Source organism: Panthera leo, chromosome D3, assembly GCF_018350215.1.
Source record: "Panthera leo isolate Ple1 chromosome D3, P.leo_Ple1_pat1.1, whole genome shotgun sequence".
In the NCBI taxonomy this organism is placed as follows: domain Eukaryota; kingdom Metazoa; phylum Chordata; class Mammalia; order Carnivora; family Felidae; genus Panthera; species Panthera leo.
Genome location: NC_056690.1, coordinates 92368838 through 92386423, shown reverse-complemented (window position 1 = coordinate 92386423; position 17586 = coordinate 92368838). Strand labels below are relative to the sequence as shown.

At 48.6% G+C, this 17586-nt stretch overlaps 1 long non-coding RNA gene across 1 annotated transcript in view; it reads left to right on the top strand.

Moving 5' to 3' along the window:
- The first annotated feature begins 797 nt into the window (after positions 1 to 797).
- LOC122203798 overlaps positions 798 to 17586 on the top strand; it is a 31353-nt gene continuing 14564 nt past the window's right edge. The window contains exons 1-2 of the long non-coding RNA XR_006195343.1: positions 798 to 909; positions 9550 to 9682. This is a non-coding gene — a long non-coding RNA (uncharacterized LOC122203798). The remainder of the gene's footprint in view (positions 910 to 9549; positions 9683 to 17586) is intronic.

Sequence of the window (17586 nt, the reverse complement as noted above, 5' to 3'; positions counted from 1 at the left end):
TTGTCCGATTTTTCACTTTAGATTTGCTATTATTTGCTTACTAGATTTAGGTGCTTCGCATTGGGTGCATATCTAATTGTTATATCCTCCTTATGAATTGACTCCTTCATTTTTTATATAATGACCTTGTTTGTCTCTGGTTAGAGTTTTTTGTTGTTGTTGTTGTTGTTTTACTTAAAGTCTATTTGCTCTGGCATAAGTATAAATACTACACCTACTTTACCTTTCCATTGTGGTTGTCATGAGGCTTTCATGAAGCATTGTATAGAGATTTTAAGCTGGTAACAACTTTGATTGCATACAAAAATGTGACCGTTTTAGGCCCCCTGCCTTTTATGTTTTTATCACACATTTCACATCTCTTTATATTGCACACCTATTAAAATTATTGTAGTGATAGTTATTTTTAATACTCTTGTCCTTTAACTTTTGCACTAGAGATAAATGATTAAGACACCACCATTGGAGAGTATCAGAGTATTGTGAATTTGACAATATCCTTACCTTACCAGTGAGTCGGACGTATTGTTTAAGATTTATTTATTTTTTAGAGAGAGAGACAGACGGAGACAGAGCATGAGTGGTGGAGGGACAGAGAGACAAGGAGACACAGAATCCGAAGCAGGCTCCAGACTGTGAGCTGTCAGACACAGGGCTTGAACCCATAAACCATGAGATCGTGACCTGAGCCAAAGTCAGATGCTTCACCAACTGAGCCACCCAGGTGCCCCTACCAGTGTACTGTATATTTAACATGTTTTCATGTCACTGATTAGCATCCTTCCATTTCAGCTGGAAGAACCCCTTGCAACATTTCCGGTAAGGTGGGTCTCATGATGAACTCCCTCAGCTTCCATTTGTCTGAGAAAGACTTTCTATCTCCTTCATTTTGAAGTATAACTTTACCAGGTAAAGTATTCTTGGTTGGCAGTTTGTTTGTTAGTTAGTTGATTAGGTAGTTAGTTAGTTAGTTAGTTAGTTAGTTAGTTAGTTTTAGCATTTTGAATACGTCATGCCATTCCCTCCCACTTGCAAAGTTTCTGCTGAGAAATCTGCAGATAGCCGATGGGGTTTCCCTCATCTGTGAGAAAATTATTTTTCTCTTGTTGCTTTTAAATCCTTTTTTTTCTTTGATTTTGGACAACTGTATTATAGTTTCTAAAACATAATTATTTGGGGCACCCGAGTGGCTCTGTCGGTTAAGCGTCCAACTTCAGTTCAGGTCATGATCTCGCAGTTCATGGGTTCGAGTGCCTCATTGGGCTCTGTGCTAACAGCTCAGAGCCTGGAGCTGGCTTTGGATTCTGTGTCTCCTTCTCTATCTGCCCCTCCCCTGCTCGCACTCTGTCTCTCTCTGTCTCTCAAAATTGAATAAACGTTAATTTTTTAAATAAAATAAAATAAAATAAAATAAATTTCTTTAAATAAGCCTTCTGTCTCTTTCTCCCTCACTTCTTCTCCTGGAACTCTCACAATGTGTAAGCTATTTCTTTTCGTGGTGTCCGTAGACTTTCTTCACTTCTTTTCTTTTTGCTCCTCTGACTGGATAGTTTCCAATGAGCCGTCTTTGAGTTCACCGTCCTCTCCTCTGCTTGGCCGAGCCTGAGGCTCTCTATTTAACTCTTCTCGTCAGTCATCACATCTCTCCTTTCCGAGACGTGTGTTTGGTTCCTCCTCCAGTTTTCTCAAAGTTAGATGGTGCTAGGGACCTGATCGGTGACTTGGCTGGCGTGGGACGTGGCCTCTGTGGCCGGGCTTCCTGGTCACACTCCATTATTTCTTTGCATAGTTTCTCTGCAACCGTCCCTCCCAGCTCTCCTTCTGGTGTTGCCATTACACTGTGTTGCTGGGCTGACTGTGCCCTACTTGATGCTAAGGCTGCCCCCATTTGCCTCTCTTGTCTTTGGATTCTATCCCCAATGACCCATCTTCAAGTTTACCGATTCTTTTTTTCTTAACTTAAATCTACGTGTCATCCCCTTAGTGAATTTTTCAACTCAGTTATGGTGCTTCTGAAAACTAGTATTTCCATTTGGTCTGTTTTTTTTTTAATACAGTTTATATCTCCTTATATTGATAGTTTCCATTTGATGATTATCAGCAGCCTCATACGATTCTTTTTAATTTTTTAAGCATGGATCTCTTCAGTTATCAGAACATATTTATAACTCTGTTTGGAAGTTTTTGTCTCTTAAATCTAGAGTCAGGTCTCTGTCCCGGGCAACATGCTTCAGCCCTCCCCCATGTCTAGGTTACACTCTCCTGTTTATTGAAAACTTGATGATTTAGAGAATAGATTGTAGGAACACTGGGTACTGACCCCTTCTGCCCCTTCTGCGGAACTTGTTAACATTGACGCCTAAAAATGAAAAAGCCTGCTCAAACACATTGACAGATATAGCGATATACAGACGCTTATGTAAAAAACAAATGTCTATCAAGTTCACATCACCTTTTCCTCTGCCGTTTAAAATTAGATGAAAGGTAAATAGTGAAATCGGTGTGAGTACAGATCCCATCTAAGAACTCACATTCTGTGTGCCATACATTGTCCCTAATGTTTTCAAAGTAATCTTGGAAAAGTATTAAATTATGAAAGAGCTGAGTTTTGGAGTATCAGTAAGGCATTTGTTCATCAGAGAATTTCAAATTCAAGAATAATTAGTGCTGATCATAACTCCTGATAACCAAAGAAAAGGATAAAGACTCGTGATCGTGTAAACATGTCTCAGAGCCACTATTGACAGTGAGGTAAGAAATCAGGGGGAAAACAGTATCTGGAGATGTTCAGACTTTACTATTTCTTGGTTTCATAAAAAACAAGTTATCTTTGAGTATTAAGCTAAAATCACCGAGAGATTATGACTGGTAAGATGGCAAACGTTTGAAATAGCTTCGAAAGCTAGGATTTTAAGAATTTTCTTTTATCCACAGGGCCCTCTAGTGGAAACAAGGGTGCCAAACCTGAATCTGCAGAGAAATCAGGCTTCCGTTTCCCACCAATATAAAATCTGGGCTCGGGAGACCTCCCTAGAAGTAGCCAGCTTCTGGGTCATCCCTTTCCTCATCAACAATGCATTTGCTTAGGGGAAAAAAAATGCCAATGTAGGTAAAAATTATAAAAGCTGATGTAATTTAGAATAAGAGATACTGTTTTCATAGCAGGTAAACATATAACAATGATCTGCAGTTTTCCGGGAAATCTTTAAGTTGTAAGTTGTCTGTTGCTGAGTTTTTTTGTTGTATTTTTAAGACAAAGGATATTAATATCATTGGGCACACATAAATCACCTCTCCGAAATCACTGACTAATAAATATGCTGACCCTTTTAAAGTTATCAAACAAATATTTGAATTTTTTGCTCAAATTTGTCTCTTAAGTTTGTCCTTGTATTTCTTTGTAACCTCTTATTGTGGAAAACTTCCAACACGCACAACATCTGCCTATTCATTATCCGACTTCAAGAACGATCAATTCACCCACTCCTTCAGCGCATAATAATTTCAAGTCTGGCTAGACCTTCTCATAAGCTAATGGGTGAAAAATATTTCCGCCCCTGCTGTGCCTCTATATGCTGCCTGAAGACCAGGCGACCCTGAGTCTAGACTCAAAGCTCTCTGGAGCCTCGCTGGTCCCTCCAGCAGTGACTCACTGTGGCTGCAGGGTCTGTTCGCCCTCCCCTGCGGGAGGCCTCCCATCTTGGCCAGTTGTTTCTGCAAATGCCTTTCTCCCTTGCTGCACGGAAGGACAGAGGTTGTGCCCTAGGCTGTTTTCCGTGCCCCATGTCTACTGACGTACACAGATACCGGGCGCGCGGGGAATTTCAGGAGACCTGACCTTTGCCTCAGGAGCTCTTAGAAGGTGTTTCTCTGCCAGCGTTAGGGCACCTGTGGGTTGTCCAAAATAGGGCTCTTTTCTCTCTGGAATCCAGTTAGGAAGAGACACTTCTTGGCAACCGGCCTCCAGCACGTCCCTTCCCTCACTACAGCGTGAACTCGCAGACTTGACAACTCGCCTGTCAACAAGGCTGCTGGGGGGCACAGGGGGCACACGGGCCAGGTAGGTTGCTGTAGGGTAGCGGAACCTTGCCCTCTGCCCACAGATCAGACAGAAGTAATGCTCAGAGAGGATTCAGTGGAGAGAAGATGCGTCAGCACGGAGCACGAGTCTGCAGTCAGGGCCCTAAAATGGGAGCTGGCCTCCTTGCACAAGTGTGTGGGTGAGGGAGGCAGCTCTAGACTCTTCCCAAAGCCACCCCACGACACTCGCCCCCAGCCTGTCCCGGAAGCCTTGGACCCATCACTTGAGATTTATGGTGTCTTCTGACCCGTTGCGTGTTTTTGGCGTGGTGTGTGGATTCCATCCCTCTTAGCAAATCCCTTGCCTTCATCAAGCTCCAAGTTGAAGGGCACTTCCGGGAGATCATATTAGAGCGGAGCAGATGCCTTTGCAAGTATCCCTCTGTACTCTCCTCACAGTGCGGAAGCTGGAAGACACATTCCCTCGTCCCACAGTGGCCAGGCCCCTCGGCGATGCACAGGCGTGGTCGGGAGGCGAGCTCTGGCGGTGAGCGGACCCGCAGGCTCCCGCTGCTGGGGGGGCTGTGGTGGGCCCGGCACCCCCCACAGCTCTCGCCCTCGGGGACCCCACTGTGGGCTATGAGGCGGTGCTGCTTCCAGACATCTAGGTCACCGTAGCGGTGACATGACCCCGACGGCTGCTTTCCGGGTTTTCCAACAGTCTTGACACAACTTGATGTCTATATGAAGCCTTGTTTTAAGCTTGCATTGTTTGTGGTCCTGCGACGGTTGCTGGCGAACGCACAGCTCGTTGGATCCCACTTCCTAACGATCGCCACGGTGCAGGGCGCAGAACAGATGGAGGCGGGTAGGAAGGAGGGGAGAGGGGCCCGTTAGGAGGTTATCCCGGAGCCCTGGGGAGACTTGTACTGCTGTGCGGCCACAGAGCCGAGGAGGCGGACCGATTCCCGGGCGGCTGGGGGACAAAATCAGTTGGGACTGACGGGGCGTAAGGGAGGCGCTGGTTCCCAGGATGCTTCCTAGCCATCCAGATAAAGCAACTGAACAGGCGGCCGCTTGCCACCGAGATAACGGATGATTAATTCAGCCTCAGACGTGGACTGTGAATTCAAGGTTTCATCGAGTCTTGCGAGTGGACAAGCCATCTAGATCGCGCCATACGCCCACTTTCGTAGCTCGGGGGAGAGGTCAGGATGTGATAAACATCCGAGAATTATCATCAGGTGAAGGCGGGCGCAGTGGAGAAGGGTGAGCGTAGACAGAGAGACGGTGGCCAGCGGGCTCCCGTGTCATCGGCCCAAACAGACAGTTCTTGCGTTGGTTTCTGTTCTTCCAACTTCCCGTCTTGTCTCTGTCTGCCTTTATCGCCATAATCCGCTATCCATACCGTTGGCCGCTACACTTTCTGAAACTCTTTTCTTTCCTCCGGTCCCTCCTAAGCATTTGACGAGTCCCCCGAGGTTAACTCAGAAGTTTTGCTTGCTCTGCTCACCACCGAAGGGCTGGTCTTGCACAGGGTTCTGAGCCCCGCTTGCACCTGCCGCGGCCTCCAGACCAGCACCGACTCACCTGTGTTCACCCTCCGCCCAGTCACTGGCTCACCCGTGCCGGACAGAGCACAGCCCGCAGCGGCAGTAAGACATGGGGCTTGTCACAGACCGGGGCTGGCATCGGTGGCTCGGGGTGGGGTGCAGGGAACGCGCAGGGGGCGACGGCAGTCATTCTGCCTCCAGCGGAAGGCCCCGGGCAGGACCCAGGCGGTGAGGCAGTTGCTAGCTCCGGTCAGCAAAGGGGGGCCGTCTGGGCTGATGCTCCGGGTCCCGTCCTGCTGGGACCAGACCAGCCCCAGCTCCCAGCCTGCCATAGACTCTGCCTGGCCACGCACCTGCCGTGTGGCTCACTTGCCTCCTGCGCGCGAGGCACTCCGAGTGGCCTGTCCAGCCTCGTTCTGTCACCGCCCCTCCCTGCCCGGTGTTCAAAGTCTGTGAGTCCCAGAGAGAAGGACTCACGCAGTTACTCCCAAGACTCTCCGGCACAGCACCGGCCTCTGGAAGGGCAGCCTGCCGACACCGGCTCTCCTGGCTTCCCGAGCACGGTACACACCTTCAGACCCCGTGGTGCGGGCAGCCGGGGCCCCATCTGGCGGGCTTGCTCCTGGCCTCCGTGCCTGAAATACTTCTGCTCATTGTGCATGGCCTCGTCTGATGTACTCCTCATATCCAACTTCGTCCAGCAAAAGTCAGCTGCTCTCCCCCACGTCCAGCCCCGCATCCACACCTCTGCATCGTTGGAGACATGTTGTTAATCCCGTGTCCCTAGTCCTCCGTCCTGGGAATGTGAGCCCTCGGCAGGGGCGGGGGGGGGGGGAGGGGTGGAAGGCAGTGCCACCGTGCCCAGGAAGCCCTCCCGGCCTGAACACACCCTCTCCTACCCCAGCCTTGGAATGAACCCTAACTTTCCCTGACTTCCTCTTGGTCCTTTTTGCTTAACAGTGAAGTAGTAGACTGTGTGTAAGGCATCATTTTATATTTTACAGTATTTAACCCTGATGTTTAAAACATATTAAATACCTAATACGTACAATACTTCATATTAAAGACGTGCCAATGCATTACACCAAATGTCACTTTTGACCATACGTTTCACCCTGTGTGATGATAACAAGGCTTCACCGGGTTATCTCGAGTCTACTGAAGGTACAAGTGCCTTCTCTGTCGTCAACAAATGGCACCGATAGTCAGTATACATGTGGCTCTTAGTTTATTTTCTGATACGTTGTATGTTTATATTCTTAGGAAGATTAATAAAGGCCACACTCTTTGGGACTGGGAATAGATTTCTCTGGAAGCTGAATAAAACCTACGTTTGTCAAGTGCCCCGAGCCAGCAGATGGCAGTAGTTACACACGGTTTTGGAGTGAAGGCCCCGGCGTGATCAAACCGGAGGTGACGTTGCCTTTTTCCAGAAAGCTTCAATGCCGTTCATACCACAGTTGGCTTTTCTAGTGGAATTAGAACAAACTATAGACCAGCGCTCGTCAAACCACCTAACTGTTATTTGTTCAATGTCCATTGTTGGGAATGAAATTAAATGATCAAAACCCACCGAGGTTCTAACTTTGCGATATTTCCCATTAGCGTCTGCTTGAAGTCATGTTATCTATCGCCCAGGCACGTGGACCGCACACAACAATGCAGGCCAGAGTCGTTCCCAAATCTACTGTTTATGCCAACACGGAGATGCAGTTGTGTGTCATGTGCGATTTGGGGGAATAATCATTCAAATAATATGTCCTGGGTATTCCAAGAGATCTAGGTAGTCTTGCTGTGATCATTTGTCTCCTTCATGATGTCTTAATATTCAAATAATCTTGACATAGTGTAAGATTTATTATAATGGAGCAGTTAACGCACACCGTAAAAATATTTAGTAACGACTGTGCCGCTGTGTTCTTGAAGATCTTGCCCCTTTGGAGTGACGAGATCATGGAACCAGAAGGGAGTTCCAATTCTTCACGGCAGATGCTGCATTTTCCCTGGACTGTGCTGGGTCCGTGAGGCCCATAATTCCTTCTCAACCTCCCGGAAGAGTGCCCACCACCCCCAAAACGTCAGCACTCATAAGCCTTAGTTCTAGTTTTATTTGTCTTCATCTGTGTGCCTTCCCTGGTACATATGTCTTCCCCAGCTTGGTTACCAGCTTAAATCAAATCAGATCAATTTTTTTAAATCGGTTCATATATTCCCCCAGCCATTAAGAATATTTTCTATTGGGAGGGGTTTATCATAACTCTAGTTGCCACACGACCAGAGACAGAAAATCTTATTATTTTTAACCTGTCGATCTGATCAGAGATATAAATAAAGTAATTGTCTTAAATTTATTTTTCTTTGTCTATGTAGAGCTTTAACATCTTTCCATGGGCTAACTGAGCCCTTATCTGTTTGAATGCATATAATATTTTAATATATCTTTGTCACATTGAAATTAAAACAAAATCCATAGTTGGTTAAACAGATAAGTAGTGAACTTGACGATGAATCTGAACACATTTCTAAGACTAAAACACAAAAGAAATAAAAGGCAGGGGTAGACAGAATAAGATTGAGGTCCAAGGACACAGAGGGCAGAGTGAGGGTGCCCAACACATCTAGTCAGAGCTACCGTAGGTGTTAATGGGGAAGATGGAAATGGGGGAGAGATTATAGTTCCAAGAATAATGTTGAGAGCATTCCAGAATTAACAAAAATATTAATTTTTGATGTATCCAAAATACTACCTCACTGGATAAAGCAGAAAAAAATCCACAACCAAAGACTTAATGAAACTTCAGAAGACCCCAATCCCCAAAATAAAGGTCTTAGTAGCAGCTTGAAAGAAAAGACAGTTTTCCTGTGCCTGACAGCTGGCTTCTCAACAGTAAATACGGAAGTTAGATCCCCGTGTAATAGCGTCGTTAAAATACTCGACAGAGTAACTATCAGCCTACGATTCTAAACCCAAAGAGACGGAATGATGAAGCAAGCGTGAAATAAATATATTTTCTGGCCACAAAAATGGAGACCATTAGCTGCCATAAACACCCTAGAAGTGTAAGTGTTGTCTGTCCTCCAGGAAGAAGATACATGAGGACTGTGACCAAAGAAGGTGAAAACCTTGCAGGCAAATAAACACCAGGCGCAAAGTTGTAGTGACGTCTTTGCCACACCGACTAGGATGGCCGTTGACAGTGAGTCCTGCGTTTGGATCGCTAAATGTCCCGCAAGGACAGAAGAGCTCTGGGCAGTGCCTGGTCCCGCTCCGTGCTGCAAACAGGTCCCCACTGGGAACCACGCCTGTGAGCAGACCAACCTGAGCGGACCGAGCAGGCTCGGCCGTACTGGATTTCTGAGGCTGGCGCAAAACGAATGCGTAGACAACTGAAAAGCGCGTCAATCAGGGGAGCAAACTTATGTAGTGCTCCTTACGGCCTCTATGTGGGAGGAGAGAAAAAGTATTTTCCCATAGGGGAAGAGTCAGCCACTGCATCACAGGAGGTCCTAGATTCAATTCTGTCAAAGACAGGCAGCCGTGAACGCTGTGAGGCAGCTAGCATCCGGGTTACTGTATTACTTATTCGTTACTATATTACTTATTTTCGTTACTATTCGTTACTATTCGTTAATATTACTGTTTCGTATACTATTTTGTTACTATTTTGTTACTATTCATTCCTTCCTATTCGTTACTATATTACTTATTTTTCTTAATTTCCACACATCTGTGTCCTTATGTCTCACATATGCATCATCTAAATACTAAAAACTGTAGTTTCCATCTGTGTGTGAGTGTGTGTGTGTGTGTGTGTATGGTGTAATTAAATTGCACAAAGTGCTTTGGAAATCCATTCTGATTCATTGTCTTTGTTGATAAATGTGAACTTCCTGCTACGCTTACCTGTTGTACTCTACCTTTGTCCCACTTTCTGCTTCTTTTTATGCTCATCGTTTGCTTTTTTTAATCTTTCAGGTTGAAAAGGTACATGCTGCTTGTTTTATTTGAAAGACACGCTGTGTAATCTCACCATATATAAGACATCCTATAACTAATCATCATTCTCTTCCTGAAAATCTGAGAATATAATCACCTCCTCCCGGCTCAGGTATTGTTAGTATTTCAGTTCTCTTATGTATGTATGTATGTATGTATGTATTTACTGAGGGAAAGAGAAAGAGAGCGCTCTATTTTTTAGAGGGAGAGAGAATCCCAAGCGGGCTCTGGGCTCAGTGCGGAGCGCAACGTGGGGCTCGATCCCATGACCCTGGGATCATGACCTGCACTGAAATCAAGACCCAGACGCTCAACCGACTGAGACACCCAGGTGCCCCACTCCTTTCAAAAATAGAATTGTTTGACACAGAAAACGGTTCTTTATCTTTACCGATCTATTCCCTATTTTCCTTGTTTGTCATTCCTCCTCGTTTCTCAGACCATCTAACTGCCAAGAGCTTCTTTCTTTTACAGGCAATTTCTTTACGAATCGCTTTAGAAAAGATTTATTTTTATGAACTCAGTTTTCGTGGAGCTCAAAGTATTTTGTGTGAACTCAACATCCAGCTTCCCGTCTTTGTACCTCTAAGTGTGCCATCACTGGAACAGTGTCCCTTCTGTGAGCGTTCCCCACTTGTCTCCAGGTGCTGTAAAGTTAGGTGTCTGTCGTGAGCGCCACGGGGCTTCACTAACACGCGGAGGGATTTGGGTTCGTTCGGCCTGATTTGATGTAAACTGTGCTCTCTGCACTTTAAGGCATCGACGGCCTCCCAAACAGGGCCCAGGAGGGCCGCCAGCGCCGCTCTCTTCTCTAACACTGAGCAGGTGTCCCCAGCCTGCTGCCTTCCTTCCCAGGAGCCTCGCCCTTGGTCTTCCTGGCACCTTACATCTTCGTGCTGCTCTGAAACTTGGGGCGGCTTGTTTACGTCCCGCTCTCGCCCCTTTCTCGATTTCCTATTCTGTCCACTGTGTTTCCACTGGGTTCCCGATGTCACTAAGCATAGCTTGAACACTGTATACATGTATTTCACCATTTAAGATTTTTATTTCATTTTTTATGATCTTCTTGCTAAGTTCTTATATTTTTGCCCCTTGCTCATTTTACAGAGTCCATCGTTTATCGCTTTAGATATTTTACCCACTTTCTTTGTACGCGCTGTCTGGAAAGGGAGTACCTGAGGTTTCTGAGGGTAAGTGTGACACCTGCAGTTTCCTCTGTCCCCCGATAGCAGTGTGCCACTCACTGTGGTGACCTTATCTGCGTTCTGAGCCACCGGGGAGGCTGTGCAGGTGGACTGGGGTGACAGCAGGCCAGTGCCAGCCCCGGAACCGCTCTGGCCCCGGCAGTCCGGGCCACAGGGCCGTCACGCCTTCACCCCCAGACTGGGCTCTGTGCCTCCACGCTGTCACCTGCGCCCGTCCCCAGGATAAACCGGCTGTGCCTTGGCCGGCTCAGGCTCACACCACAAGCTTCCAGGGCTGTTTCGTGGCTGGTGTGGCCACCTCGGTGGTTTCAGTCACTTCTGTGCATCCGGTGTTGTGTTACCCCCGCCCGTGGCTGGGGTCTGCTCTTCCTTACTGTTGCAGGGAAGGGGTCTCAGCGTGCTGCGTGACCCCAGCCTCTAGAGCTGCTGCTGGGCTCGGTTCCCTTCCTTCTCAAGGAGTCCTTCACGGAGCATCCGTGTGCGTACCACGTCCGACAACGTCTGTGCGTTACCCTCAAAATAAGAATACGGTGTTAACTATGATGAAAGCTTTACCTGGAATGACAGCTGTTTTCCACCAGCCCCGGAGCCCAGTTTCTCTGTGCCTTCACGGGCTTAGTTGTCGCTTTAAAAAGTCTTATTGCCCTAACCGTCCTCCATTCCCAATTACAGGTATTTTCTCACTGTGCATTACCTGAGTGTAAATTCATCTTCATTCCTTTCTTTTGGTTTTCATCACGCTTGCTGGGCCGTTGATATCACATCTCCCATCAATTCCAGAAATTTCTCAAGAACTGTCTCCCATATGCCGCCTATCATCTCCTTCGAACATTCTCACTAAGTTGATTTTGTATCTTTTCTTTGTATCCACTTTTCTCTTGAACTCTCTCTAATATTTTAATCTCGATCACGTTTTATAGTCACACACTTTGTTGTAGGTGATGCTGACGTGCCCCGGCTGCTCTAACAAAATACCACAGATTGGTGGGCTCGGACAACAGAAAGGTATTTCTCATGGCTCTGAGGCTGGGAGTCCAAGATCAAGGCCGTGGCCCTGGTGAGGGCTCTCCAGCTGGCATGCAGATGGCCACTTTCTAGATGCGTCTCCATGCGCCTTTCCCGGGCTTGTGCACATGCGTTTCTCCCCTCTGGTGAGGACACTGAGCCCAGCTGGAGGGCCCCTCCTCAGGACCTCATCTAAACGTAATCACCCCCTCATGCCGCTGCACCATCAGGGCTCCACATGGGGTGTGGTGACAGATGTCGAGTCCGCACCACAGCTGGTGTCCTTGCCCACGTCCTGCAAGTCACTTGCTGTCTCCCCAGTCACTTTCTGTCATGAGACCCATCTGTTGAGTGTTTTAGCTTAGTGACTATATTCGTATTTATTTCCAGAAGGCTTTCTTCTAAGATTACGTGTGCATGTTTGTGTGTATGTAGTGAACACGAGACGAACTCTTTCACACAATCTTTTTCTCTGACGACGGGGAGAGATTTTCTGTCTATTCCACACATAAACCGAGAGCTCACAGGCAGACGTCGAGGATTCCCACTTCGGATCTGGTCCTGATTTCTGCACTCAGGCAGGCTCCCGTCCCAAGCTTTGGTTCCATCAGGGGCTACAAAACAGAAGCTCTGGGTCGCCCCATCTGGAACCGCCCTCCCGGTGGGCTCGCTCTCCACCACGTGCCCATCTCCTTGCAACGCAGTCAAGACACTGGAGTTGCTAATCAGCTTTTCATGTGGCTTCTAGGGAAGTCCTCTCACTTACCTATGTACGGACATGTGCTTCTTAGTGTGTGTTTTGAATATTATTTCAAAATACCCGTAGAAGGTGACGTATGACACCAGATTTTCAGTTCTGACTTTGCTCTACAGCAAGAAATACTTTTTAAATTACAATTCAGAACATAGGCACACATACCGTGTGATGCTTTCTGATATTTTGTATTTTCTTCTCCTTCGTCTGTACTCGTGTGCTTGCTGTCAATCAACCTAATTTTATGACCCATTAATAGTTTTGACCCACCAGTTGAAAAGCACTGATCTCTCTGGCTGTTTTGCTGGCATTGTTCTTAAGTAATTAGTTTGTTTACCATAGAATGGAGGTTCTCCCAGGAACAATGGACAATGGCAGTAAGGAAAATCGGCCAGTATGGGAATCCGTGTAAAGGAGCAGACAGGGAATCTCTTGCTCCTGTGCACGACTCATTGAAATTGGCCGGGAAGCAGAGTTTTCAGTTCAATTCTTGTGTTTGTGGCCAGTGTGGCTTGAAGTTTAGAGGCCATGAGGCCAAGGCTCAACCTTAAATCTTTACTCAGCCTTGAATAATAAATGCAGAAGAAAAGTACACTTCTGTCTGGGTCTTCCCACACAGTTGACATAGGGCATTGCTTAACAGAGAGGACTGTTATGCCCAGAATTCGTGATCCCCAAAGACCACTAGGGAGCCGAGTCCGATGCAAAAGCAAAAGAACCTTTATTCGAGCTAGCTCGAGCTCAATCCCCTACCTGCACCGACGCAGCGGTGAGATACCAGGGAGAGAGCGAGTTTCAAAAGCACAAAGGTTTTATAGGGGTCTAGGGGCAGTTGGTGAGGTAATGGCTGTGGCCTCAGCCGATTGGCTGGGGAAGGGTCGTGGCCTCAGCCGATTGGTTGGGGAAGGGTCGGAGTCCTGTTACGCAGGTCGCTGGGCGTGTTTTGATCAGAAAGTTTGAACGGGTGAGCGGGAGGTTACTCAAGGGGAGGAGGCGCAGTCTGAGGTTTCTGTGAATTTCCCGGAAAAGGGGTCATGTCGGGGACATAGTCACTCAAGGTGGAGAACACAGAACAAGATGGAGTCGGCCGGCGTAGGCCCGCCCTTTCATTCCCCCCTTGTCATGTAACTTACGGACCCAATCATGGGTCCGGCTGCATTTATGGTGACAAGGGGAACAGAGTTTAGAAGTTTACGCCAAGTTCTGGGAAGCATGTGTCCCTGGGGTGGCTCTGGGAGGTCTAATTAAGTATTGTCCCTGAGCTGGTATCTATGATCTGCCAGGTGATGTTTTGGGGGGTGTGGGGACTCCCGGTAGCATGAGCAATGACAAGCAGAGTTAACAGAGTTACCAATATTAGGTGGGTCGAATGTGCTGTAGCTTGAGCTTGAGCTTGAGCGGGTTGTGTTGGTCCCGACTGATGGCCCATCGCGTGACGAAGTCCTTCCGGATCGAGGAGGGGTCCGCTGGCCGAACGTGGGTGTGATGGACCCAGGTCGCGATGCCGTCTACTTTGAGAGCGGTGGGGGTTGTCAGCACTACAATGTAGGGTCCCTTCCAGCGCGGCTCGAGAGTCTCTCGGTGGTGCCTCTTGACATAGACCCAGTCTCCCGGCTTGTACTGATGAGGTGTCAGGGTCTGGCCAGCCTCGTAGATGGCACGGAGGCGCGGCCAAATGTCCTCGTGCGCCCTCTGGAGCCCTCTCAAGGAAAGAAAAAGTTCTTGATCTTTAAACTCTGCAAGAAGTTCAGCTCGAAGGCTGGGAATAACAGGGGGTGGCCTGCCAAACATGATCTCGTAGGGAGTAAAACCCAGAGTGTAAGGAGTGTTTCTAACCTGGTAAAGGGCGTACGGTAGGAGAGTCACCCAGTCCCCGCCAGTCTCCATGGTTAATTTGGTAAGGGTCTCTTTTAGGGTTCTATTCATTCTTTCTACCTGTCCTGAGCTCTGGGGCCTATAAGCACAATGTAATTTCCAGTTTGCCCCCACCGCCTTGGCTACTGCCTGTGTTACCTGAGAGATAAAAGCTGGTCCATTGTCTGATCCTACCATGGCAGGAAAACCATACCTGGGTAAGATGTCTTCTAGTAGCTTCTTAGCCACCGTCTGAGCCGTTTCATGCTTGGTTGGGTATGCCTCCACCCAGCCAGAGAAGGTGTCTGTAAATACTAAAAGATATTTATAACCATACTTTCCTGGTTTGACTTCAGTGAAGTCGACTTCCCATTGGGCTCCCGGTCTGGTGCCTCTGAGCCTGGTTCCTTTTTTATTTGATGTGGCTTTCGCGTTGGTGAGTTGGCAGGTCTTGCAGGCAGATACAACTTGCTCTATTTTGGTGTCCTGTTGGTGAATCTTGATTCCGGCATGTCGGATTAAGTCTTTTAATTTTTGGGCCCCCATGTGAGTAGACCGATGCATGTGCTCTAATATTGAGACTCCGAGCCGGTCTGGCAGCACGAGCTCCTTGTTAGGTGTATACCACCATCCCTTTATCTCCTGGGCCATGGGGAGTTTCTTGATCCGCTGTAACTCCTCCTGGGAGTATTTGGGCTGGTCTGGTAAAACTGGGTCTCCCGGGTCTGGTAGTTGTATGGTCATGGTGGGGACTGGAGTAAGGGCTACTGCCTTGGCTGCCTGGTCAGCCTTTCGATTACCTCTAGCTACTGGGTTATCAGCTTTTTGGTGCCCTTGGCAGTGGATAATGGCTAGCTTGGCAGGAAGCCATAAGGCCGTAAGCAGGTTAAGTATCTCCTGCTTATTTTTTATAGTCCGTCCTTCTGCCGTCAGTAACCCCCTCTCCTGATAAATTGCCCCATGAATATGAGCTGTGGCAAATGCATAACGGCTGTCTGCGTAGATGTTAAGCCGTTTTCCAGCTCCCAGCATCAGCGCCTTGGTGAGGGCTATGAGCTCCGCTCGCTGGGCTGATGTTCCGGAGGGTAGAGCCTCCGCCCATACGGTATCCGTTTCGGTGACCACCGCTGCACCCGCATACCTGTGTCCATCTCGCACAAAGCTGCTGCCATCAGTGAACCAAGTAGCCTCGGCATCGGGGAGGGGCTGGTCGGTCAGGTCCATCCGGAATCCATGTACTTGTTCCAGGATTCCCGCACAGTCATGTAGTGGAGCACCTAGGTCAGGGTCGGGCAGCAGGGTTGCAGGATTGAGGGCTGCACTGGGGTGGAACCGCACTCGTGGAGGGTTGAGTAGGAGGCTCTGGTAATGAGTCACACGTGTATTGCTCATCCATCTATCAGGAGGCTGTTTCAGGACCCCTTCAATGGCGTGTGGGGTTGTGATCCAGATCTCCTGTCCTAGGGTCAGTTTGTCTGCATCCTTGACTAGGAGTGCTGTCGCCGCAATAATTCTTAGGCATGGCGGCCAGCCGGCAGCCACTGGGTCTAGTTTCTTAGACAGGTAAGCCACTGGGCGGTTCCAGGGGCCTAAGGCTTGAGTTAGAACCCCTTTTGCTATTCCCTTATGTTCGTCTACAAAGAGGTGGAAGGGTTTCATAATGTCTGGTAGGCCCAGGGCTGGGGCACTTAGGAGGGCCTTTTTTAACTGATTAAAGGCAATTTCTTCTTTTTCAGTCCATTTAAATGTTTTCCCCTCTTTGGTAGCTTCATATAGGGGCCTGGCGATCTCAGCAAAACCTGGAACCCAGAGGCGGCAGTAGCCGGCTGATCCTAGGAATTCCCTCACTTCTCTTCGGGAGGTGGGAGTAGGGATCTTTAGGACAGTTTCTTTTCTGGCATCTGATAACCGCCGCTGTCCGCCCTCTAGGATATATCCCAGGTAACTTACCCTCTCCCTGCATATCTGAGCCTTCTTCGTGGATGCCCGGTACCCTAAGGCCCCCAGGGTAGCCAGCAGGTCCTGGGTCCCTCGCTCACAGTCTTTGGCCGTGTCGGCAGCAATCAGGATGTCATCTACGTACTGTAGGAGGGTGAGGCCAGGGTGCTCCCTTCTGTACTCACCCAGGTCCTCGTGTAGTGCCTCGTCGAAGATGGTGGGTGAATTTTTGAATCCCTGAGGTAGCCGTGTCCAGGTGAGTTGCCCACTGTAGCCCTCCTCCGGATCATGCCACTCGAAGGCGAACAGGGGTTGGCTCTGGGGTGCCAGCGGCAGACTGAAGAAGGCGTCCTTTAAATCTAGTACAGTATACCAGACCCTGGAGGGCGCCAAGGAGCTCAAGAGAGTATATGGGTTGGGAACAGTTGGGTGTATGTCCGCGACCCTCTTATTTACTTCCCGGAGGTCTTGTACCGGTCGGTAGTCATTTGTGTGAGGCTTTTTGACCGGCAGTAAGGGGGTGTTCCAGGCAGACTGGCAAGGAACTAGTACCCCTAGGCTTCGTAGTCTCCGGATGTGTGGCTGGATCCCCTTCCGGGCCTCCTGTGACATGGGGTATTGTTTGATCCTTACCGGACTCTCTCCTGGCTTGAGCTCTACCAGGACTGGGGTCCTATGAGCGGCTAGTCCCATCCCCCCCCCAGTCTCTGCCCAAACCGAGGGGAATTCTTGTAGCCATCTGTCTATATTATCCTCTCTCGGGAGCGCCTCCTGGTGGAGGAGGTATTCATCCTCCAGTTTCATGGTCAGGACCTGGATGGGGTGGCCCTTGCCATCGGTGACCTGAGGCCCCCCTTGTCTGAAAGTTATCTGAGCTCCAATCTTGGTCAGTAAGTCCCGTCCTAACAGCGGGTAGGGGCATTCTGGTATTACCATAAAGGAGTGGGATACCCGGCCCGTTCCCAAATCTACTGTTCTTCGGGTAGTCCATGAATACTGGCTCATACCAGTTGCCCCTTGTACCCAGGACTTCTTGCTGGCTAGTTTTCCTTGTGGGGTGCGGAGGACCGAATGTTGTGCTCCGGTGTCGACAAGGAAGTCAACAGGGGTCCCCTCCACTTTAAGAGTTACCCTGGGTTCGGGGAGAGGGTCCGAACCCCGACTCCCCTAATCACTTAGTTCATCTAGCTCTAGGACTTTTACTCGATCAGTCTTGCTTCCTTTCCCGCCGGCCCTTTTCAGACAATCTCGGGCCCAATG